We start from the raw sequence: 25,698 nt of genomic DNA on the forward strand, positions 1-25,698 counted from the left end.
AGTTCACTGAATACTGCTAAAACGTTGTATGGAATTGCCCTGATATTGCACATGGATGACAGTGACCCTCACCGCGGAGCGAAACCCGCGGCTACCTACGGACTCGAGTGAGTCCGATCTCGCAATACCTTGAAAACCACGGCTACAATAGTGACGAAAACCTTAGTACCGGCGCACCAGCTAGACTATCTTGACCCGATGACTGCGAAGAGGTGTGTTGGGCTCGGACCGGGACAGCGTGCTGACCAGCGCCCTCTTGATGCGCATACTGATGTTCTCGTCGACACTAGCGATCCTGGCGGGCGCGCCGCTCCTGCTTATGCGTCGGATCCGCGCCACACTCGTCCCGGAGAGCAGCGGCGAGCCGGTGCCGAGCCGTGCGAGACACGCCTCCTCCAGCGGCGACCCGTTCGCCTCGGGCGTCTGCTGCCCGCTGGCCGGCCAGAGATGCTCGCTGCGGGTGCGCTGCTGGCCGTACCGCTCGCGCTCGCTGGACAGGGCGGGTCGGCATCGGCCGGAGGAGGCCGAGCGGGCCGGCCGACCGCGCCGCCGTCGCCCGCCTGTCGACCCCGACCCCCGACCCTGCCCCGACCCCTGCCCCGTCCCCGGCCCCGGCCCCGGCCTCGGTACGTAATGAGCGGTTGCCGTTCGCATCGATGGCGCAGCGCGCCGGCGGTCGGCGTCGCCCGGCGCGACCCGGCGCTGTCCTGTTCCCGTTCAGCTCATCCTGTTCGCCCTCGCTGCTGGCCGGCGGCGGGCGTGCGCGCATGCAGTGGCGTGCAGGGCGAGGAGGCGCAGGCGGAGACACGCCGCATGCGGCTGTACAGCGGGCTGCTGTGCGCCGAACCGGGCGGCGCCGGCCGGCCCGGTGGGCTGCAGTCGAGGCTCGGCTGGCTTAAGCTGGAGGAGGTCTCGCTGCGCGGGCTGGCCGTCGAGCTGGAGCGCCGGCTCAGGCCGCCCCGCCGCCCCGGCGAGCCGAACAGCAGCGCCGGCAGGCACGACACGCCACCGTCCGGGCCGGGCCGCACCGCCGCCGGCAGCACGTGGTTGGCCGCGTAAACCGGGCTAGGCGGCAGAGGTCGGGTGACGTCACAGCTGACGGGTGTGGCTGGCTGCTTGGCCTCTAGCCCGCACGAGAACAGGCGTTGCTTCTGCGCGGGCGGCGGACCACGCGCTGCCGCCTTCCCGTGCGACATGATGTCGGACACATTAGGGATGTAGTAGATCCCTGAGCTGTCTTCACCGTCGCGGAGCCGGTCCGAGCTCTGGCGCGCCCTGTCCTCGCTGAGGCCAGTCAGCAGGGGCCTCTTGAAGCGTCCGTACAGGGACAGCGCCGAGCCCTCCGCCGGCGCCGCTGACCTGGCCAGGCCCTCTTCATGAGGTGTCTTGTCATGCAGAATATCCTCCAGCGAACGACCGCTCGGCGCCCGCCGGCCCTGCCGCGTCGGCAGGCTGCCGGTCATCCGCTGCGGCCGGTGCGCCGACTGACGGCCGCCAAGAGACGGCGACTTGCCAGCGGCATCTAGGGCCTCCGACGTGAAGCTGAGACTGTCGCCGTCGCCGTCGGGCCGCCTGCGCGGCGCTGCAGGAGTGTGCCGGGCGGCGGCGCGGCCCAGCGAGGCGGGCGTCGACGGACCTGACTCCTGTGTGATGTTGTGCAGGCTGGGCGGCTGCGAGTAGGGCGGCGGGGGGCCCCAGTGGCTCCAGACGAACTCGGCCAGCGCCGGCGGGCTGCTGTACCGCTGCGCCGTCAGGTGGTGGAACACGCCGTCGTTGGAGCGACCCGCGTGCCGTAGGGTGCCGGCCGGCCGCCCGCTGCTCAGACCCAGTGGTGTGGTGGCACTGCGCGGGGGCGCCGCGTCCGACCGCCGGCTGCTCCTGCAGCGACAGTGCCATCAGGTCAAAGGTCGCGCAGGTCACAGGGCACTGCTGTTGCGAGGAGCAGGCAGGTACCGGCTGGTGGCGGGACATAGCGGGCAGGTGCCGGCTGGTGACGGAACACGACGGACAGGAACCGTCTGGTGATGGAACACAGCGGGCAGGTGCCAACTGGTGACGGAACACAGCGGGCAGGTGCCGGCTGGTGGCGGAATACAACGGACAGGAAACGCCTGGTGATGGAACACAGCGGGCAGGTACCGTCTGGTGATGGAACACAGCGGGCAGGTGCCGGCTAGTGATGGAACACAGCGAGCAGGTGCCAGCTGGTGACTGAACACAACGGCTCAGCAATAACTGCGTTACTATGAATGCGTTTTTGGAGAATGCAAGCGATCTGCAGAGAAAATCATTACTTATAAGCAATGCGTCGTGGATGAATCTGACCGCGATATAATATCCGACCTAAAAAATACCTTCTGGTTTATCCAGCATTGCCTGAAGCACATAGTCCGCTCCACAGCACCAGCCCACGTCCTAAGGCTGCCACCGATTACATGCCTGCCCCGACGTGGGTTGCGGGTGCCGGAACGTGGTCAACTCACCGGTTCTGCTGCCGCCACGGTAGCCAGCGCCAGTGAGACTGGTGAGCCGGTGCGGTGCTGCCCCCTATGAGGGCCGAGCGACTCGTGGTGGACTCCTCCGGACTAGGCGTGTACTGGTCCAATGTCCGCTGGGGCCAGTACCTGCAGTGGCCCAGAGATGATGGAGATGACGGGCCTGTGCTATTCGCAGATGGTGTGAATGCACACACAAATACCAATACAAATACACGCAAATACAAATACAACTGCATGCCATCTTTCAATGGGAAGCGGTCACTGCCTTTATCATAAAAGGAAAAGTCATTTTCATATTTCAGACGCCGGGACGATTCAATACAACCCAGCATTGTGAGATCAGTTCATGTAATAGCATGCTAACGAGGTACCTCCTCACACGTGCGGCTCAACGAACAACTGAAGGCGTTCAAGCTTTTACAGGGCATATCAGAACGTACGCTAGGTCATCGACGAAGTCCCACTGCTGCCAGGGCTCGCTGGCGCAGAACGATGGCGGGAACGGCGGATGGGCCTGGAAGAAGCAGCGCTGACGCATCTCCAGCTGCTCCCAATACATCTTCTTCCGCTCGTGGCTGCAGAGGTAGTACAGTGGTCACAGCTTCACAGGCTGCTCCGGTCTGGTCTGGTCTGGTATACTCTGGTTTAATCTGGCCTGGTTCGTGGTTCTGAGCTGATCTGGGTTAATCTGATCTGGTCTGTTTCCGCCTGGTTTGGTCTGGTTCGCTGTTCCGACCCGGTCTGATCGGGTTTAGCCTCTTGGTCTCTTCAAAGGTTACTCGCTCTATAGGAAGGCCGCTTTGGGAAACACAACGGCCGCAGTCAGCTGATGAGGTCGATGAGGGCAACTGCAAGCTGCCATGAACAGATTCAGTTCTTCTCAGAGATACGTGACAATAATTCTGGTCTAGTGATCCAGAGCCCGGCGTCAGCTCATCATCTTATTGTCACCCATCATGCAGGCCAAGATTCGTAGCTCTGGAGTCCAGTCAGCAAACCCTTACTGCATCCGCTCACCTCAGCAGCTGGTAGACGAGCATGCAGGAGAAGATGCAGACGAGGGCGCCGATCACTGAGAGGCCGAACAGGGCTCGCAGGCAGGAGAAGAGCGCTCCGTGGATGACCTCACAGTTCGGCACAGCGCCGAACACGTAACTCACTGGAACACAGCAGGCGGTGACACAGCCGCGGCACCACATCCAATTGGTGCATGCCCTTCGTGTGAGCCGCGGGCCAACGGAGGCAGGCTGGTGGAGGACAGCAGCAAATGGTACATTGTTGGGGGAGTTTTGAACTCCTTGATTGATATTCATTTGCCATTGAGTCCTGCTGTAACACATAACCTTACATTGAAAATAGGCTATACTGTAAAATCTCACGTAGCAAATTAAGACAATAGATGCCTGAAAAGGTATCAAGCTGGCGCTAGCATTTTACTTTATCTACAGGAAATCTCACCGCAGGAAGTGAGCCATGTCAGTCCGCCAACTGCGAAGCACTTTGTCGGGACGAAAATACATTCCAAAGCAATTTCTGCGTAATTAGAGTTTGCTACACCAGCTTTGGCGCGGATCAGCGACGCTAATATCTGTTACCCAGCGGCCGCTGGCCTCACCTTCGTCTGCGTCGAGATGCGCCTGCAGCCTGCCGGCGAAGCAGGTGCAGGTGCGCAGTGACTTGGCGAAACACGCACTCGGTGAGCGTCTGGAGACGGTTGATGTGCACCACGGCCGTGGTGACCGTGATCACCACACAGAGCACGGCCGACAGCAGGACAGCAGCCGCCCGACAGCTTGATCTGCGAATCAGACACGGGCGCCGTCAGGGGGCGTCGACAGCGGCCGTTGCCGTGTGGGGAGCTGCTGGTGCGGTGAGGCGTGTGGCAGAGACGGAGCAGGCACGGGCGCTGCAGCGGACGGCGACAGCGGCTGGTGCCGTGTGGGGAGCTGCTGTTGCGGCGAGGCGTGTGGCAGAGACGGAGCAGACACGGGCGCTGCAGCGGACGGCGACAGCGGCTGGTGCCGTGTGGGGAGCTGCTGGTGCGGTGAGGCGTGTGGCAGAGACGGAGCAGGCACGGGCGCTGCAGCGGACGGCGACAGCGGCTGGTGCCGTGTGGGGAGCTGCTGTTGCGGTGAGGCGTGTGGCAGAGACGGAGCAGACACGGGCGCTGCGGCGGACGGCGACAGCGGCCGGTGCCGTGCGGAGAGCTGCTGGTGCGGTGAGGCGTGTGGCAGAGACGGAGCAGACACGGGCGCTGCAGCGGACGGCGACAGCGGCCGATGCCGTGTGGAGAGCTGCTGGCGTGGTGAGGCGCATGACAGAGACGGAGCAGACACGGGCGCTGCAGTGGACGGCGACAGCGGCCGGTGCCGTGTGGGGAGCTACTGGTGCGGTAAGGCGCATGGCAGAGACCGAGGGAACACTTGGTATGAGCATGGTGAGATGCGAAGGCATCGCCCTGGCATCAGGGGCCGGTGGACACGAATCGTTTCTGACCACTATGCGGTGATGATGCATGGCCGTAATATATTGCTCATTCAAGCTCTGAATGTCATTAGCGTGACGTTGTATCTTTATGTCGTGACGTGACATGTTCATGTCAAGACGTTGCATCCTTATGTCGTAACGTTTTATCTTTATGTCGTGATGTTGCATCTTGATGTCGTGACGTTGTATCGTTATGTCGTGACGCTGTATCTTTAGGTCGTGACATTGTATCTCTATGTCGTGACGTTGTATCTTTATGTCGTGACGTTGTATTTTTATGTCGTGACGTTGCATCATATGTCGTGCTGTTAGGAAATGACAAAGTTGGGTAGTTGGGGTAATGTTGGGATGTAATGTAAGCAATGCTGGGTAGGTAAACACAAAGTGTATCGAAGTTTCTTGTCAGCAAACATCACTTCTTTACAACTCTAAGCACCATCTGTTGCCACTTGCAGGCTCGGCAGGCCCGCACCAAACAGGTGCCCATTTGTCTTCAGTGCAGGTTCGGTGCGCCCGGGGCCATGGCTACCATTCATCTGTTGTTTGCGGGCTTCCCTTGACGTGTTCGGAGCTAATGAGGTCGATCGATACGGCACCGAAACGAATGGAGCGTGTCAGCCTAGCGGACGCCGTCCCCAGTGACCGGCAGTACAGGATGTGACCGGACGCCGTCCCAGTGACCGGCCAGTACAGATGTGACCGGACGCCGTCCCAGTGACCAGCAGCACAGGATGTGACCGGACGCCGCCCAGTCACCGGCAGACAGGATGTGACCGGACGCCGTCCCAGTGACCAGCAACACAGGATGTGACCGGACGCCATCCCAGTGGCCAGCAGCACAGGATGTGACCGGACGCCGTCCCAGTGACCCAGCAGCACAAGGGATGTGACCGGACGCCGTCCCAGTGACCAGCAGCACAGGATTGTGACGGGACGCCGTCCCGTGGCCAGCAGCACAGAATGTGACCGGACGCCGTCCCAGTGACCAGCAGCGCAGGATGTGACCGGACGCCGTCCCAGTTCACCGGCAGCACAGGATGTGACCGGACGCCGTCCCAGTGACCAGCAGCACAGGATGTGACCGGACGCCGTCCCAGTGGCCAGCAGCACCAGGATGTGACCGGACGCCGTCCCAGTGACCAGCAGTACAGGATGTGACCGGACGCCGTCCCAGTGACCAGCAGCACAGGATGTGACCGACGCCGTCCCCGTGACCAGCAGCGCAGGATGTGAACCGGACGCCCGTGCCCAGTCACCGGCAGCACAGGATGTGACTGGACGCCGTCCCAGTGACCAGCAGCACAGGATGTGACCGGACGCCGCTCCCAGTGACCGGCAGCACAGGATGTGACCGGACGCCGTCCCAGTGACCAGCAGCACAGGATGTGCCAGGACGCCGTCCCAGTGGCCAGCAGCACAGGATGTGAGCCGGACGCCGTCCCGTGACCAGCAGCACAGATGTGACCGGACGCCGTCCACGTGACCAGCAGCGCAGGATGTGACTGGACGCCGTTCCCAGTGACCAGCAGCGCAGGATGTGACCGGACGCACGTCCCAGTGACCAGCAGCGCAGGATGTGACCGGACGCCGTCCACAGTGACCGGCAGCACAGGATGTGACCGGACGCCGTCCCAGTGACCAGCAGCATAGGATGTGACCGGACCCGTCCCAGTGACCAGCAGCATAGGATGTGACCGCCGCCAAGCTTAGAGCAACAGTGTGTAACCTGTTGATTTATTGTTATAGTTCGAGTTAAATATAGAACTTTTCTAGTCAGTAAAACGAACTGCCGAAGCAGATAGGGCACCTTTAAGTACCCGATGTTTATGGGTGTTGGTAAGTTGTTCAAAGTCATTGCCTTGAGGTTCGCAAAGTCCTCCGATCCTCTCAGAACGTGCGTTCTCAGGCAACAGCTGAAACAGCGCATCAAGAATATGTACCTGACATGTTGAAAAGCAAAGCATCATGTGAAAATGAAACGTATACGGCACAGAGCGAGATATACCAGCAGGGCTGGACTGTGCCGAAGTGCCTGGGAGCCAGTGCTGGCCGAACAGAGGAGGGCTCGGGCAGGCAGGGCGGTGAATGCAGGGGCGGGCAGGGCTCGGACAGAGGAGCCAGCAGGGGTCCTGCTGGTCCAGCAGCGCTCAGCAGAGGCACCACCAGGGCTCCGGCAGAGAAGTGTGCAGTGATCTCGCGGTGTGGTAAACTGCCGATGTGTTAACGGGCGACGCTATTCACTGCCTGTCGCCGGCAAGCCCGAGTTCTGGCCACATCTTCACGCTCCGCCGTGTTATGAAACTGCGTCCATTTCGCCGACGCGGCGAGCTCGTATGCCATCATACATGTGCCAGAGCCATGTGGGGCAGAGCTTCATCAGCAGCCGGCGGCGCAGTTGGCGACAGACGGCCGGGCGCCTCTCAAAGGGCGCAGCGTCTCCGCTGAGTGGCGGACCGGCTCAGCACATCGGCACGCCGACGCTGGACAAAGCGGGCCTGCAGTCAAACTCTGCGCCTGGCCGCCCGCCAGCGCGCTCGAAAGCACTCAGAAGTCTGCAAATGTCTCGGGAGGGATGGACGCCGCCCTGCTCTGAATGGCTACTGATGGTCGGAAGAGAGGCGCCCCGAGGCTGCGGCCAGTCCCGTGAAGAGTGACTAGTCATGTTTGCACGGTTTAAAAGGCGAGGACCTGTTTGTGATCGGCTCTAAAGGAAATGAACAAGTGCTGTAAAGTACAGCCGCATGCATTGCACAAACCTGAGGTTGTATACACTGAATGCAAGACGATCCGACATAACGCGCGGTGAAAAACAGACCCTCTTAAGTCGCACAGCTGCAAAAGCCCAGTAACTTATAGTTGGCAGCACACGTTGCGCCGGTCCATTGGAGCCTGGTAAAAAAAAAATACAGGCCACGAGAAAGACCTGGTGTTTGATTCTCCGACAGCGTCATATCTCCCTGGTTGCGCTCTGTCAGTTGCCACGGGAAAAACCCGGCGTTCGATTCCCCGACAGCGTCATATCTCCCTGGTTGCGTCCTGTCAGTTGCCACGGGAAAGACCCGGCGTTCGATTCCCCGACAGCGTCACATCTCCCTGGTTGCGTCCTGTCAGTTGCCACGGGAAAGACCCGGCGTTCGACTCCCCGACAGCGTTATATCTCCCTGGTTGCGTCATATCAGTTGCCACGGTAGGTCTCAATGCTCGTTACCTCAGGTGTAAACCGCGCGATAAATAACACGACTGTTTCGCCTCACGCCAATGATGACCACACCAGCGTAACTGTACAGGGCGTTTGATTTAGATCATAGGGCAACATGAGATTATAGAGGTACTTACCAAGTAGGAGAAGCGATTCCTGCGCTTGATAAAGCAGAGCAGGAGGAATCCAGTCACGATAAGCTGGAATGCAGGATAGGATCGTAAGCATGGCCACTGAACGTGCATGGCAGGTCATGTATTTACCTGGCATATGACTGTTATAACGAGGTGATACATGTTGCCAAGTTAAGCCCAGTTATTATAAAGGTATGTTGCATCATAATGGCGTGGCGCAAAGATGACATAACGTTGTGAACTAGATGTAGTGTAAAGATGGCAAATATTTCACGGCAGCATTGCTAGAATGCTTGCCTTGTGGTCTGAACGGGACAATCAAGCCAAAGGTGGTACGGATACATGCAAATCGGTATATACCCCGTAACGACTATTTCGTTCCTTCTTGCGAAAGTAGATAAATGTAACAATGCAACAATGATAGCTGAAAATTTCGGGCGTGCAAAACAGATGCGTTTGCTGAAACAAGCATTTCCCGAAGTCTAACAAAAGTGGCAGCCTGCCTCACCACCAATTCAGGATATTCCACCTAAGAATAAGTCGTATTACTGACAAACTATAGTGTTTTTTAGGAGCGTTCCCGGTATTGCTGTACTTCGAACGCTTTTACATTAGAATCAATGAGATATTCTTCTGAGTTCCTTTTTCTAATCTTTAGTGCACACCAAAAGTGATTGCCGCCGCCCGTTCTTGACACACATATCAGATCCATCTAGTGAGCAATCAGGAGCTGGTGATGGGGCTCCTAACACGCAAGACGCTCGTGATCCTTCGAGGGAGAGAAGCCCCATCATATAGTAATCTTGATACGGGCTACAGAGATCTCACATTATTTATGCATTTGGCGTAGCTATGTCAATCGCAAATTACATCTGTACTGTCCGAGGTTTGATAAGATCATCTTAACTCGGGTTCGAGAAAGCTTTATACCGTTTTACCATTTACAGGGAAAATTGCAGGTGTTGCATATCCGTTGCAGCGACGGCTCTCCTAAGACTGACAAGTTAGCTGCATTCGTGCCTTTGAATTCACGAACACAATACGCAAGAAATCTGTTACCTTAATCATTTGTCACACTTCGAACTGTCGTTGAAAAAGGCTTACTTAACAACACACTTTACACCAAGCAGTCCATCTCTTTATAAGCAACCAAATCAAGTTATGTGAGTTACATTCGTTCAGACAAGAAGTTATAAGTGTAATCCAAATATCAGACTGCGTCCCAGATTTTCACAGGCACAGTACATGCGTTTTACGTGGCAGATAAGTATCGTTTCATTGTAATTCCGAAACAATGAGAAATATCCGTAAAAAACTGTTTCTGACTTTTGGGGGTAAACCACATGTCCTTTCCCCAATAACTTTGGTATGACTTATTAACAAATGTAACGCATTAAAACTACTAATATATGCATCTGAACCCAACTTATCAAAAGTGCGGATATTCCAATGGATGCCAGACACATGCTGGTATAATATTTTATAGATAAGCGCTAGTCCATCGCGGGGACAGTGGAGCAGACTATATAATACGATATAGCCAACTAGGTGTTGTCTTGTCTCCCTCTTCTCCCATTCCTCTGCTATCCTCACCCTCTATTGCTACCCCTGCATCTCTTATCTTTTATTTCACGTCCTTTCCTGCCTAGCAATTTCCCCCAATAGCCTTGTAAACCGGGGCTGCCGGGAGCTATTGACCACAACGCTGCCAATGGCCTGGGGTGAGAATGGCTCTGAAAGCAATTTTTGAGGCTTGACGAACCCGAGTGGGACACACAAAAACCTGCGTAATCGAGTATCTGCGGCTAAAAGTTCATCATTTCATGCTCATCTTCTGAAGAGCATTTCTCACAAACACCATCAACTATCCCATTCAGTTCAAGCGCTGGTGAGCGTTGTTGTCCACTTAACCGAGGCGAGACAAACATATCCAGCCTTTGATCGCGACTCGCATCGCTCCCTTCCTCCCGTTCTCGGCAATATTAGTCGGATGTCTGATTAGAGGCAGCAGCTCCGGAGCGAGTGGAGACATGCGGAGAGACTCAAACACCTGAGGGCGCACATTACACAGCGGGGGCCCTCAGCACGCTCACCCCGAAGGAGGCACACACTCATCACAGACCCGGTGGCCCGGCAGCCGAACACAGCGGGGCCGCGGCATACTTACCACGCAGGCCGGCACATAGGTGGGAATGGTCTCGAAGTAATGGAGGCTGCTGGTGTGTGTGCGCAGTAGGAAGTATACCAGCACGTACAGCAGGCCGAGCAGTACGGCCAGACCGCCGCACACCCAGCACAGGATGACGTACTTGCGCGTCACCGACCGCCACCACGGGCGCCGCTCCGCTGGGGAACGCAGGTCACGGTCAGGGTGGGTCACCTGAATCCGACAGGTCACGGTCAGGGGTGGGTCGCCTGGATCCGACAGGTCATGGTCAGAGGTGGGTCACCTGGATCCGACAAGCCACGGTCAGGGGTGGGTCACTCGGATCCGACAGGTCACGGTCAGGGGTGGTCACCTGGATCCGACAGGTCACGGTCAGGGGTGAGTCACCTGGATCCGACAGGTCACGGTCAGGGAGGGTCACCTGGAGCCGACAGGTTACGGTCAGAGGTGGGTCGCCTGGATCCAACAGGTCACAATCAGAGGTGGGTCATCTGGATCCGACAGGTCACGGTCAGAGGTGGGTCACCTTGGATCCAACAGGTCACGATCAGAGGTGGGTCACCTGGATCCGACAGGTCACAGTCAGGGATGGGTCACTTAGATCGGACAGATCACGGTCAGGAGTGGGTCCCTTGGATCAGACAATTCACGTTCAACGGTGGGTCGCTGGGATGCGACAGGTCACGGTCAACGGTGGGTCACTGGGGCCCGACAGGCACGGTTAGGGGTAGGTCACTGGAGCCCGACAGGTCACGGTCAACGATGCGTCACGCTGTGAAATGGCACCGTGTAGAACAGCGTCAGAGCACTAAACAGCAAGGCAGGGCACGGGTCCGTGATTAAGCGCAGCCCTCTCGTATCGCTGTCATGATTTGACTCGTGTTGCCTGGAGGAGCGTTGAAAGCCTCCCAGACATCTGCGAAGAAACACGCACAACATGAGCACTTGACTTTATTCTCGGAGAGAGGAGACACCTCTGTATGAGGAGTTGACTTTTCTCTAGTCAGGCATTTGTTCCAGTCAAGTATTTCCCCAGTCAAGCAATGTTCCAGTCGAAACATTCTTCTAAGTTTGAATTTGCTGTACACCAGGGTCGTAGGAGGGCCATATAACAAGCATTCCAGGTTATCAGTTCTTCCCGAGCCAACTTTTTCCTGGTAGAATCCGTAAGCCTCGTGCAGCGTGGGCGGAACGAGGTAATAACGGATGAAGTTTTCAGTTATGAATTGCATATGTGTAAATTATACGATAACCAGAGCTAATAGGGTCATATAACTTTGGCAACCCGCATAAGTGGATATCATCCATATTTCATGCATTGGCAACCCTAACTTCCACGAGCTTCAAGCAGGCTAAGCTGTTCAGTGGCGCAATTTTCGCCCGCTTATTCACAAATCGCATTGCTTGGAAACTGGATACCTACGTCTGACAGTGACATGACAATTTTACTCCAGAGTGGCGAAGGATCTGTATTGATTTGTATGTCGTTAACACGAGTAAAGTTCTTCGACAACGTATGCATCCGTTCGATCATTGCTCTCAGCGTGTGTGGCATTGGTCACGAATAACTGTCCTACATACCGGTTCACTGCTTGCACGCTTTCACGGCTCGGTTTCTGTTAAAGTCGCAGCGCATTGTTTTCCAAACCGTGTTCAGCAAATATAACACTGGGAGCTTCCTGCTGAATTTCTGATGTGCCGATTGGCAAAGAATGCTGAGATTGCGTAGCCAATTATGGACGATACATTTATGTACACCACACAGTTTGTGTTACATCTTCATCCGCTCTAGAAATCGAAATATTCCATAAGTCATCAAAAACGCCTGCTTCCCAGCGGACTGATCAATGCACTCATGCCATTTTTAGCCGTCTCCGTCGCACAGTGCTGGTCTCGTGTCGCTGCGACGCCATGTCGAGATCGAAGCGCAATTTGTAATGTTTTACATTTAGCAGTTTCACGTTTCACGTGGTGAAGTCTAACGTGGTTTCACGCAGTGAAGTTTCACGTAGTGAACGATGCTCATATTCTCATTTTCTCCAGAATATCGTGCCTGATCAGACGGCTATGCGCATTTTTTATACATTCGTACGGAAAAAAACTTTTAAAGCTGTTGTATCTCGCAGCTGAAAACTTTGTGCAGCTACAACCAATGGTGCCCATTGTGACCAACCATGTCATAAAACCGCTATCAACAGCTGCAAAGATATTTGCTTTCAGAGAGCGCAGCGAATGGGGCGCGCAGCAAAGTTCAGAATTGTTTGCTCTTTCTCAGACATCCTCTGCCTGCGGCCTTACTCTCAATAATTCAGCCAGCCCTGAGCGACTTTTCTGAAGCTTGCGCCGAAGAGATGTGTGTTTGCTTAGGTTCCCTGGTTGGCGGCGCCGTTTGTCGCCATTAGTGACAAGAAGATGCGTCCCTGATCTTTCTTGTTACACAGGGGGCTAAGTCTGTGGCGACAGAGCCCATCTCTCTCTCTCTCTCTCTCTCTCTCTCTCTCTCTCTCTCTCTCTCTCTCTCTCTCTCTCTCTCTCTCTCTCTCTCTCTCTCTCTCTCTCTCTCTCTCTCTCTCTCTCTCTCTCTCTCTCTCTCTCTCTCTCTCTCTCTCTCCTCTCTCTCTCTCTCTCTCTCTCTCTCTCTCTCTCTCTCTCTCTCTCTCTCTCTCTTCTCTCTCTCTCTCTCTCTCTCTCTCTCTCTCTCTCTCTCTCCGGCTTGCCAGCGTCAGTGCTGCCTAGCACCGGAAGTCGAGTCCCCTTCTTGCCCCCTGTGTGCTGGCGCTTTGTCGATGCGGTTGCTAATGCGCCGCGGTTGTCGTTCCCTGACCAATCTTTCTCAAAGCGCCGCTGCCGGTTCGGCGCAACGTAAACACGACCGGCGCGAGGGTGACCGTCGGTCCGGCGCTGCGTAAACACGACCGGCGCGAGGGTGACTCCGAACGTTCGAGTCGATGCGTCGACCTCGACACAGCGGGAGCAGCACCCGACGGCCAGTACATCGACCTCGACACGGCGGGGAACAGCACCCGACGGCCAGTACAGGGAGTCAAAGCTACAGCCTAATAACGCTGCCGCAGAGGCAGAGTGGCCGGCAGCGGTTCGGCTAAAGCTGGCCGGCATCAGGTTGCGGGAGCTGATGGAGGCGCTATAGCTTCCGGTGAAATGACGCCAATGCCTTCATCCATGTCCGTCCCGTGTACATACGTCACGCACGCGGCCAATGCAAGACAACGAGTGTGTGTAATATAGCATTTTGCGTAATGGCGAATGATTGTAGTTCGCGAGTTTGAGTCTCTGCGATCGTTGTCATCAAAGGAACGCAACTTGCAAGGGAAAGGAATTCAGATGGAAGACTTTGCCCTAGGCGGACGGCAGTGTATTGCATGTCACGATGCAAATTCCTTAGCATTCACTGCCTCGCAAGTTGGGGCAGTTATCTCACAAATTAAACCACGGTAGTGGAAAGATAACTGTACACGAAACCTGCTCTGCGTTGAGTTTGATCCTCACGGCACCTGAGCGGGAGGACGGTTGGAGGTTTGGGGGGCGTCAACTGCTAGATTACTTTACTGGCCCTGCCCCACTACCAAGCAAATGAGCCTTGCGACCAAATGTATCGACAAAAACAAAACGGCCAAGGAAGACATGCCCCTACCCCTTACGAGGATGGTATGCCCCCACCCCTTACAAAGGCAAAACTGTGCCGTTCCTGCTTGTCTGTTGTCCACGCTAAAGCGCATGCTGCATCAGTCTAGTGCCCAACTCGTGGATTTACGAACGAAAACGGCGTGAACGAACGGGTGCTTCACGCGATGCCCAGTGCACATGCCCCTGCCCGCACGGCGCGCCACAGCCACCGTATACAGCGCCTGCACTGGCCACCTGCGGCCACGTATGTGTGCGTCATATATAACCAAGAGAGCATGGCCAAGAGCGCGCGCTGCCCGAGGGCGGCCGCGTGTACACGCGGGCCAGATTTACGGTTATGGCCGGCTGAAGCTTTGCACAATCGTCCATCGGCGGGACCACTAACGACTCTGGCGGGGCAGGGGGATGTGGAGCGTTGCGCAGCCTGGCGTGCTGCGCCCTAATCAGCCGGGGAAAGGAGCCGAGCCCTGGTGCGGGGCAGGCCGTGCGCGTGTCCCGCCGCCGGCGCTCGGCTCGGTCGGCATGACCCCTGCATACTGATGCCGGCGTCCGGCTCCTGGGCGCAACCATGCGGCACGTGGGCGAAGGAGGCCGCCTGGCGCTCACTTTCCCTCCTGCACGTGCCGCGTCGGGGCAGTAGCAATAGCGTCTGGTGTTTGTGCTTCAGCTCAATAGGCTTAAAGGGCTCTCTGGCCAGACTGAGCCACCGGTCAGGGCAGAGAGCTCGACTCGGAGAGTCGCCAATCGAGGCAGAGAGCCCGACTCGGCGAGTCGCCGGTCGGGGCAGAGAGACCGACCGGCGGCTCGGTGAGTCGCCAGTCGGCCCGCCTGACTGCTGCGTGGCAGGCTGTGTAGGCTCGCGTCTCATGCGCAGCACGCTGCGGTTGGTCTTCGCGACTGTGATTGGTCAATATGTCAATTGTTCGTGGGCTGTGATTGGTCAGCCGTAATGCATTCAGATACATTTCCAAAAGGAGAGAGATGTCTCACACCTGTAGGAATTTTTTAACCGCGGTATGCAGATTTTAATGTAAAGGGAACCTACGCAATGGTAGCATTTTCAAGGTCTAAAACACCCTGTTTCTGAATCTAACTGCAGCTAGTCTTCAGTTTTTTTTCGTGCCTGGCGTACACGTAAACTGCTTTACGCATGACATTGGCAGTGGCGTCATACATATATAAAGGTTACGTTTGTTAGCCGATGGATGGGGCACGCGGCATGCTATGTTCGCATTGCCATTAGTCAAACATTAAAACGATGAACGTGGTTGGTTGCTCGAATGGCGAACGCTTGGTGAAAATGGCATTGTCATTCGTGAAGTAGCGGGACATGTTCTTTTGTTTTCTAAACGAAATCATAAAAAATGCAATCCAACCCTTCAGACAAGAGAAAAAATGCCAAGACCACTGTCAACGTACTCTTCACAAGGGTAGTTGTGTACTTTACTCGTTGAGGTCTCACTCGCTTTATTTTGCACCATAATTAGATTTCCGCAGTTTAAGATCTCGCACTCTCGCCAAACACTAGGTGCTAACTTAAAGCGTGGGAAAGGTTGAGAACTAACTTACCTTCCAGCGAGAAGGCTGCACCTGCTGCCACAGAGACTGACATCTCATACAAAACATTAATCCACTGGGAAACTAAATAGCAGCTCCGTCCCCACCGGCCATGGCTAGCATCAGCCCAGCAGGGCTCACCACATGCCGCACGTGCCTCGGGTGCCGGCTGTCGGTGCCGGGCAAGAGCCTCGCCAGAGTCGCGTCCGGTGACGGTCCGGCGGTCAGCGGCGGCGGCCGCAGGGAACCAACCCCTCCAGAGCTAGCCTTCAGCGGCGTCCGCCGAGCCTGCCGTACCTGTGAGCGGTCCGGCGGCCGGCGGCGGCGGCCGCAGGGACCCAATCCCTCCAGAGCCAGCCTTCAGCGGCGTCCGCCGAGCAGTCCGTACCTGTGGGCGGTCCGGCGGCCGGCGGCGGCGGCCGCGGAGGCTCCGTCTGAGGCGGAGCCTGAAGTCGGAGCGGCCGTGGCGGCAGCGCCGGCGGCAGGTCCTCAGCCGTCCTCCCGCCGTCCTCGGCCGTCCTCCTGCAGTCCCCGGCCGTGGCGCAGCGTCGGAGGAGGCGGCGTAGCGCCATGGCGGCCTTGTGACCTCGTGACAGAGGCCTCACCAGCTCACCGCCGGGGCGACAGCACCAGTCATCATCTGCAATCGGATACACGCACCAATCGGACAGCAGCACGTGGTCAGGCGAAAAGAACAACATCGAAGGAGGCTGGAAATTGGGAGATGAAAAGTGAACGGCTGGGGAACATTACAGGGGTATTGTAGATAATCCACCTTTCCCTCGCATCTTCAGTCACCTTTTTCCGATCTTTGTCTGTCCTCTCTGCTTCCACAATCTCCCTCTCTCCTCCATGTCCTGTTACCTTCTTACTTTTAAAACGATCGTAACTACTAAGTATCTTACAATTATTCTGCAACACCCGCTAAAATTAACCGCGAATATTGATTCCAACTGATTTTTTTTTGCGACGAGCTCTCAAATGTCTTATTCATTCGTAGTTTGGAGCATGGGGCAAAGCACAGTGAGTTAAGTGCATTGTCTGACAATTTTTCGAACTCGCCCGTGTTCCTCCGCACCGCAGTGCCTGCCAAGCGCAGACATTCACATAGGCCGCCTTTTGCAAATTAACACTCTGACGCCAAACAAACTTCTTTTGTCTCAAGCCACGGCCAGCACTGGCCCAACAGCCGGATGGAAAACGCCTGTCTACACACTCCTGCCAGCTTCGCCCCATTAGCGCGGTTCAGGCCTTTGTGCGCCGCGGCGGGATGCCGACTAGGCTTGGCTGGTCCACCCCACGGCTCCCCACCCCGCGCCGGCAGCCCTAACGACGCAGGGCCGCCGGGCTTTGATTAGGGATGCGGCGCTAGCACAACGGAGGCGCGTGTTCGAGACCTTATCCGACGCCGGAGGGCAGCGGCCGCGAGGGGCGACGCACCCCGCCGGCGGCTCCGTCGGGCGACCCCTCACGTGTGGAGGCTGAGACGGCGTCGGCGGCGGCGCCAGCCAGAATTAATGCCCCGGATGATACTGGGAAGTGGCGCCGACGGGGCCGGAGGTGCCGGCGGCGGCTCGCGCGCGCTCGGGCAGATGCGCCAGGCGCCGTCTCGGCTCCGGCCCGCTACTGGAGCCCGGCCAAGCGCGACCGCCGGCCGCGTCGCCGACCAATCGATACCGGCGTAACTGGCCACGACAAACGCACCGCGACAATGTTGGCGCAGTGGTAGGCGCCATTATCTTACGCAGGGGGAGAACCCGCCCCGTGGCGTCCAGCGAGGACAACGGCCTGGTCTTTTATGAGTTCGTTGCGTTATTCTGCCCGTGCGATAGCTTAACTAAATGGTCCTTGGGTTCTGCAAATGTTTGCCAGCTAAGCAAACCGTGGATCTCGCAGCATTCACAGGGATGTTCCGGGCGCACGCGAGTTATAACACACAAAGACGGATAGTCACATAACTTGGCGTCTTTGATGAAACTGCGGAATCTATACAACAGGCGTTAGTATATGTGTATATACATACTATGTATAAATATATTGTCATTTTATATATATATATATATATATATATATATATATATATATATATATATATATATACTTATCAAAGCACAGACATGTCGAGACAGATATGATTAAAGCTGAAGCTGTAGCTTCGGCGCTATAGGATGGAAAAAGGTCATTTAAGTGAAAAAAATCAAGTAGTGCCGTCAGCAGCGCTGCCCACTGCGGTTTGCCAGTAATATATCCCCGTGTGACAAACAGATTTCATGCCGAACGTGATACATCTTCTTTCAACGCCTCCCGCCATCCGGCATCCCGCCCGCCTGAGCTGGGAGACACGTATATCCGACACGAGCTGAGAGTGGTTGCTGGTCGGCCGCATTCTCCCTGCATCTGGGGCTCCTCACGCGAAGCGGATCGGATCCAGAATGGCTCGTTAGCCGGCACGCGACGCTCCCAACCGGGCCGCCGGCTGCCGAGACAGAAATCCGCTCATCTCTAGCACAGCTGAGGCAGAGGCAGCAGTCCGACGGCCGCCAGACGCCCCGAGTCTTCACAATCACAAGAGCTATTTCCCTGCGTCGAGGCATCGAGCCCTGCGAGCACAGCTCAGTCGGGCCCGCCGGGCTATTTTCATCGGGCTGGAGAGTCTGCGAGCGGCGCGAATCCGGACGGCGGCGGGGTCCGAGGAGGGTGGAGGGCTGACGGCTCCCCAAGCTCGCACCAGCGCCTCCACGCGGTGGCACGGTCCGAGGAGGGTGGAGGGCTGACGGCTCCGCAAGCTCGCACCAGCGCTTCCGCGCGGCGGCACGGTCCGAGGGGGGTAGAGGGCTGACGCCCCCCCCCCCCCAAGCTCGCACCAGCGCCTCCGCGCGGCGGCAAGGTCCGGGGAGGGTGGAGGGCTCCTGAAGCTCGCACCAGCGGCTCTGGTTGGCGACAGAGCGGCGTCGGCGCTCCCGGCGGGGCGCTGACGTCACGACCGGTCATGCATAATGAAGGAGCCGTCGGTGACGACGCGAGCGCGGTACATCAGCAGTGGCGCCGGCGGCCGCCGCCAGGTGACGACAAATGATGCCGAGCCGGCGTTACGTCTACTGGCCGGGCATGTGCGGACTGGTCACGAACAGGCTAATCATGCGGACAGACTGATCACGGGTAGGCTGATCACGGACAGGATGATCACGTGCAGGGTGATCACGGACAGGGTGATCACGAACGGGAAAGGATGATCACGAGCAGGTTGACCACAAACCAAATTATCACGGGCAGGTGATCACGAACCAAATGATCACGGGCAGGGTGATCACGTGCGGGGCGATCACGGACAGGATGATCACGGGCAGGGTGATCACGGGCAGGGTGATCACTGGCAGCGTGATCACGGGCAGATTGATCACGAACAGGATAGGATGATCACGGGCAGGATGATCACGAACCAAATGATCACGGGCAGGATGATCACGTGCAGGGTGATCCGGACAGGATGATCACTGGCAGCGTGATCACGGGCAGGGTCATCACGGGAAGGATGATCGCTCACAGACTGATCACTGGCAGGGTGCTCATTGACAGGGTGGTCACGGACAAGGCCATCACGAGCAAGGCGATCACGGGCAGGCTGACACGTGACGGGCTGACCAGAGCCAGCTGATTACATGGTGAGGTAATCGCGGAGCAGGGCTATCACTGGGCGCAGTATTCAGGGACGGCGCAATCACGAGCCCTGCTCAACATGACACAGGTCTGCTATCCTCACGGAGTCCGACAGCCACGAAACAGCATAATCTCACAACCAACTGATCACGGAGTCGACTGGCCACGGAACTAACACATGATTGGGTGAGATGATCCCAGAACCAAATGATCAAAGAAGCGAGAAACCGCGTGGCGTCGGCTAGTTAAGGAATCAATATAGCTTGGTATTAGTCACACATGGACCGTAATCGATGCCACTGTCCACCAGACAGCGATCGGACGGCCATGGACTCTGCTGCATAGAAGTGGTGCTATCGCTGTGCCGAAATACGTTGGCAGGTAGCAGCCACACACCGCCTGGACGGGCCACAATGAGTACTGCTATGCATGATTACCAGTACAGAGTACTGCTATGGCACTGTGTGTGCGCCCATCACTATATGTGTGCGACGACAGACTATGACCAATGCGTCGACGATCAATCCACGCTCCTAACGTGGAGCTTTAACGTGGCACGGCGGCCGCGGCCAAGCCGCTTCACATGTCTGGCGGAGATTAATGGAGCGGTACATCCTGCCCAGGGCAGAAGGCCATATCTCAATGGAGCGCACGTGCTGTCCACGGTACGTCCTTTCCACGGTACGTCCTGCCCACGGCAGTAGGCCACATCTCAATGGAGCGGTACGTCCTGTCCACGGTACATCCTGCCCACGGCAGTAGGCCACATCTCAATGGAGCGGTGCGTCCTGTCCACGGTACGTCCTGCCCACGGCAGTAGGCCACATCTCAATGGAGCGGTACGCCCCGCCCACGGCGGTAGGCCACATCCCAATGGTGCGGTACGTCCCGCCCACGGCGGTAGGCCACATCCCAATGGTGCGGTACATTTTGTACACGGCAGCATGTCACATCCCAATGATACATGACTAGAACTGAGTCGAAGTAATCCTACTGGTGGGCAGGCCCAAATAATCCTATGACGGGCAGGCCCAAAACCAATCGCGGGAACTCGAACATAGCGCAATTGGCCTCGCGGAACGGCGGCGTCTGAGCCAAGTCCAAATGTTTCCCACGTCCAAGGCGACTAATCCATTGATGAATCGCCGACGTGACGTCTCGCTTTGGAGCCGCGGGTCCGGCGATTTCTGACATGACTTCTGCAGCCGTCCCCCCCTCCCCCCTCCTTCCCTCCCAGCTGCTGGTCAGAATGTTAATGGACCGTAGAGCTCTGGCGCGCGCCGCTGACGGAGAGCAGCCGTACTTGGTCTGCCGCACTGGCAGCTACAGGTGAAGCTAAGCCTCGTGGTCCGGGCTTCTCCATGAAGGGAAGCGCCCGTCCCACGGAACAGTTAGTGACTCATGACTGACACCGGGTGGAGTTCAACTGTACAAGAGACTTCGACTTCGACTTCGCCCGCGGCGCCCGTGCATTACGGCTCAGTCTGCGGGACAAGTCAACAGGCAGCTCATGCTCGCGTTTTACTCGGAAGACATGAGTTTAGTGAGATTCAAAGAAGCGTCAGGCTGCGGTTGTAGTTCGTCAGAAATATGCTTATTCGCAATCTGGCCGGATATGTTGTGAGGTGGCTCGGGAACCGGGCTCAGGACTAAGCACGACTTGTTTCAAAAACCATCAGTTCACCACTTCAATAAAGCAGTCCCATCTCAAAGACGACGTACCGTGCCATAGGGCACCGCCCCTGTTGCAGGCTGGTGGGCAAGGGTGATAATGATCTGCTGAATCATTTGTATGACTCACTGAGAATTCTGGCGAACGCAGGTGGGTCAGCTCCCCCCATCAGCAGCTTTTATAGCGTTGAAAGAAATTGTTTTCGTTCTTTATTTCTCATTTTGCAAAATTTGGTCCATTGCGCACGTGAAGCGCAACATCCACTTCTACGGCGAAACAAACTTCACGCATGATTTACGAAGGCACATGGCGAAGTTGTAGACTCGGAGGAGCAAACCCCGACAAAATTGTGTCGAAATCCCAGCAAAATTACGTCCAAACCCCGGCAAGATTACAATACGTCGCACTTCATCTGTTTGTCATTCCTATAATCCTTCGCAGGGAGACGCACCATATGGGAATCACCCCACATGAAGACCTGCCAACCGACCATAGCTAGCTGGTGTGGCGTCGTACCGAGAAGTCACGCTAGGCCCCGCCTCGGCCCGTAGTCTGCGTGTTCGGCGGCAGTGCTAGGCCCGCCTCGGCCCGCAGTCTGCGTGTTCGGCGGCAGTACCATTAGCGGCCAGCGCGCTAACATGCGCCGCAAATGTGACGTCGTAGGGGCTGGCAATTTACGACTTCATTTGGCCTGCTGCGATCTTTAGCATCCGTCGTCCCGGTGGCTGTCATTTGACTTTGAGAATTGGTGACGGGAAGTGACTGCTACCGGGGGCTGGATTGGCACCTGGTGAAGGCGAGTGTCCTGGTGAAGGCGAGGATTGCGGGGGAGAAAATCCTTTGGGAATGCTTGGCTTTGCTTTCAGGCACTGTGCCATTGCCCCCCCCCCCCCCCACTCCCCCTCCCCAGCTCTGCTGAAGAAAACTTGTCATCTTCCGCCGCTTCACTGCTCCTGACATCCAAACAAGTAGGATCTGACGTTCACCAGGGAGCTGCTCAGAGCCAGCGCGACCCGTGCCTCCTTGGATCGGACGTCTGAACCAAAAATAAAGCTGCACGCGGACACCGCGGGCTTCTAGAGCACTGAGCCTCTATCAGATACCCCGCTGATCAGACAGCCCGCCGTCAGATAACGGAGATCAGGCAGCCAACCGTAGGATGGCGGGGGATCAGGCAGCCGGTCGTCAGACAGCAAAGGATCAGACAGCCGGCCGTCAGGCAGGGGGATCAGACAGTCGGCCGTCAGACAGCTGGGATCAGACAGGGGATCAGACAGCGGGGATCGGACAGCGGGAATCACACAGCCGGTCATCAGACATTAGGGATCGGACAGTCGACTGCCTGACAGCGGGGATCAGACAACCGGCCGCAAGACAGCGGGGATCAGACAACCTGCCCTCAGACAGTGGAGGATCAAGCAGCTATCCGTTAGACAGCGGGGATCGCACCGTGGGGATCCTACAGCCGGCCATAAGACAGCGGGGGATCGGACAACCGGCCGTCATACAGCGGGATCGGACAACCGGCCGTCATACAGCGGGATCAGACAACCGGCCGTCATACAGCGGGATTGGACACGCTGGTGACTGCATGGTCGCGTCCGATCGATGCCCGTCGGCGGCAGTGAAAGGCTGACGTGCCGTCGGTGGGCCGGCTCTCGACGGCTCGCCAGATGAACGACGCCGCCGGGGTTTGGATATCGCTTACTTTATCGCTACTTTGAGACGATGAACGGCTTACAGGCGGCCGTCCATTGTGGCACGCTGTTAGGCTAATGACTATCCACGAAGAGGCGCACGCGTTCCTCAAACTCGCGCTCAGTTGGACAGATAGATGACTGGGGACGATGAGGGCTGTGCAGGGACATTTCCAAGTATGTGATATCCTAACCTGCCATCTACGTGGTATGGCTTTGACACCTTGCAGTTTCGAATACGCCTAACCAATGTTAAAGATGTGCCCCAAGTCTTACAGCTGACTATTAGCATTAGTCTTTGCATTTGGGATGGAGTACTACCCCACATGCCATGGTATATCGTATATATCATGTGTAACAGGCTTCGACAACACTAATGTGATCTATTTCAACTTGTCTACGCGATGGTTCGTTGTGTGACAAAACAGAGTATATGGACCACGTGGAGGACAACATGAAATAAGCCTTTGAAAACAATTACCAAACCACGAGCAACGTACCATTGATTTCGTCTGACCGACAGCTGGATATCACACACCATCCAGAACACACGCACGCAGCTCAGCGCAAGCAGGTCCATACTGCTTCCAACTCCCGTTCTCACCAGGTAGCACACCACCTCGCAATGCCTCGTCCCGGGGCATCTCATGCACCCACCTCGGCTCCGTCTGACGCGCAGCTGCCCCGTCAGTAGCGGCTCGACGCCGGTCGCACCTGTGAGCCTCCACCGGCCGCTGCGGGTCCCACCGCCCGAGCGGCGCTGCTGCGTCCGGCACCGCTGTCTTCGGGGCAGGCCCGCTGACTGCCGGCGCCGGCGGCCGCCCGGGCGCCGCTGCCCGGGCCAGGCCGGCCTCCAGCCATCGATCGGGCTCGGCGCGCGCGCGCACTGCCCCCCGGCCAGCGGCGCCGGCCGTCGCCGCTCTCGGACGGACCAGCCGGAGACGCCTGGGGCGGTGCGGTGCTGCGGTCTCCAGCGGTGCAGCATCACGGCCGCGCTGACGGTGCAGCGCCGCTGTCACCGGCGAGACGGCGCCACTGCCAGCGATGGTGGAGTACCACAGTCAGCGGCCGGACAGTACCACTGCCAACGGCGGTGCAGTACCACAGTCAGCGGCCGGACAGTACCACTGCCAACGGCGGTGCAGTACCACAGTCAGCGGCCGGACAGTGCCGCTGCCAACGGCGGGACAGCGCCGCTGTCACCGGCGAGACGGCGCCACTGCCAACGACGGTGCAGTACCACAGTCAGCGGCGGGACAGTGTCACAGCCACAGCCGGGACAGTACCATTGTCAGCGTTGGTAAACACTGCCAACGGCGGGACAGTACCACAGTCAGCGGCGGGCCAGTACGGAGGGAACGTCTCATTGCCGGTAACGGCACAGTACCACTGCTACTGGCAGTACAGCATCACGGCCAGTAGCAACACCATACGACGGTCAACAGTTGTGCGTTTTTTTTCTGTCAGCGTCGATGCAGTATTACGACCAGTGATGGAACAGTACCACGGTCTGTTTCAGATAAGAGTACCTAGGTGTAATATGCGAATTTGTTTAATGTGGCGACCGCATTATGTGATAGAAATAACGAAACTATTTGAAGAAAATGCCATCGACCAAACTACTGACAAGCTACCTGACGAAAACAATCTAAGCACACTTTCTCCAATACGCATTTAGCGCCAATACAATAAAATATTCTCGAAACAACGGCAGATAAACAGTGATCTCATCTCTCTGCTTTCTTCCGCATTTGCTCACACATAAATACACCATTTGCAAATCAAGTACACAGAGAAAAACAAACATGCAAAACACAAATCATTGCACACGCCATTCATAAATCAAGCATTATCAAGGATAAGATTGAATTCAAATGTAAGCTGGGGAGAACTTACGCTGTCTTTGTTTTTTTTTTTGTTCTTTGGAAGTCTGTTGAATAAACTTCGTAAGAGTCGTTTTGCAATATCATCTGTTGAATGTTATTGTGACATTAAACAATTTGCATGCCGTATCTGTTTTTTTCTAAACCACGACAAGATAGAATGAATAAATTCAGGGAGTTAATTTTAGAACACATTTCACAATTCCCGATGCCGGACGCCTGAGTACAAAACGTGACCGACATGACATCGGCGGAGATATCGTTACTTGTTACCGATGGCAAGTACCCAAATTTTCACGGAATATGTTCATTTGCCGAAATCTCAGCACTTAATTTTTTAAATAGATCATACGTTTGGTAGTTGAAAACTTGTTCCCGTAAAGTCAGGTGTCTTTCAGCACCCAATCTCATGCGATAATGGTTAGTTTATGCCTTTTGTACCAACTTGTCAATTGCCAATTTGCCGGTTTTTCACCAAATACCAGTTTTTTTTACCAGCTCGGCCGCTCAAATTTCACCACACAAAAGCTTTATACAGGCGAGAAAGGCGTCAAGCTCCTGGTCTTCTTGACGATTAGTTTGGAGTTCTTATGTCGAAAATATTCAGCCATTAATATACTAGAAAATACGGGTTGAATAGCCTTATCATGCAGCCATTGGTTGTCATTTGGGGGGCGTGGCTCGTTGACAGTGCCGGTGCCGTGGCAGTGCCGTGAGCACGGGAATAGAACCACTAAGACGCTCCACTTCTGAGACAGACCCCTAGACGCCCAGCTCCGCACCACCACCAGCCAAAATTTATTTCTCGGGCGCCGCCAGTTTTTTAGCATATTGGGTAATCTGACATTTAGCCGTCCTACTGGAAGCAGCGCTGCTGGTTATGGCAGCTTCCTGCTTCTCTTCGCTCACTGTGAAGGACAACAGCCGGCAGAATCGTAATGGTCGGCGCCGTCGCCCAACGGAGAAACCAGTTTCATTTTCAGAAGTCCTAAAACCATGTGCGGTAATCACAGCTCAAGCAAAGCGTGTATCCACCACCTTATAAAGTAAACCATCGGCTGCTCTGTTTCAACATTTAAAATTCCCGCGAACAGTAGGGTCT

General features: G+C 56.3%; 1 pseudogene; it reads right to left on the reverse strand.

Moving 5' to 3' along the window:
* Positions 1 to 180: 180 nt before the first annotated feature.
* On the reverse strand, positions 181 to 23,492 carry LOC119102793 (uncharacterized; annotated as a pseudogene).
* Positions 23,493 to 25,698: the final 2,206 nt, after the last annotated feature.

The sequence above is a fragment of the Pollicipes pollicipes genome, unplaced genomic scaffold, assembly GCF_011947565.3.
Source record: "Pollicipes pollicipes isolate AB1234 unplaced genomic scaffold, Ppol_2.1 Scaffold_5724;HRSCAF=6776_pilon_pilon_pilon, whole genome shotgun sequence".
Classification (NCBI taxonomy): domain Eukaryota; kingdom Metazoa; phylum Arthropoda; class Thecostraca; order Pollicipedomorpha; family Pollicipedidae; genus Pollicipes; species Pollicipes pollicipes.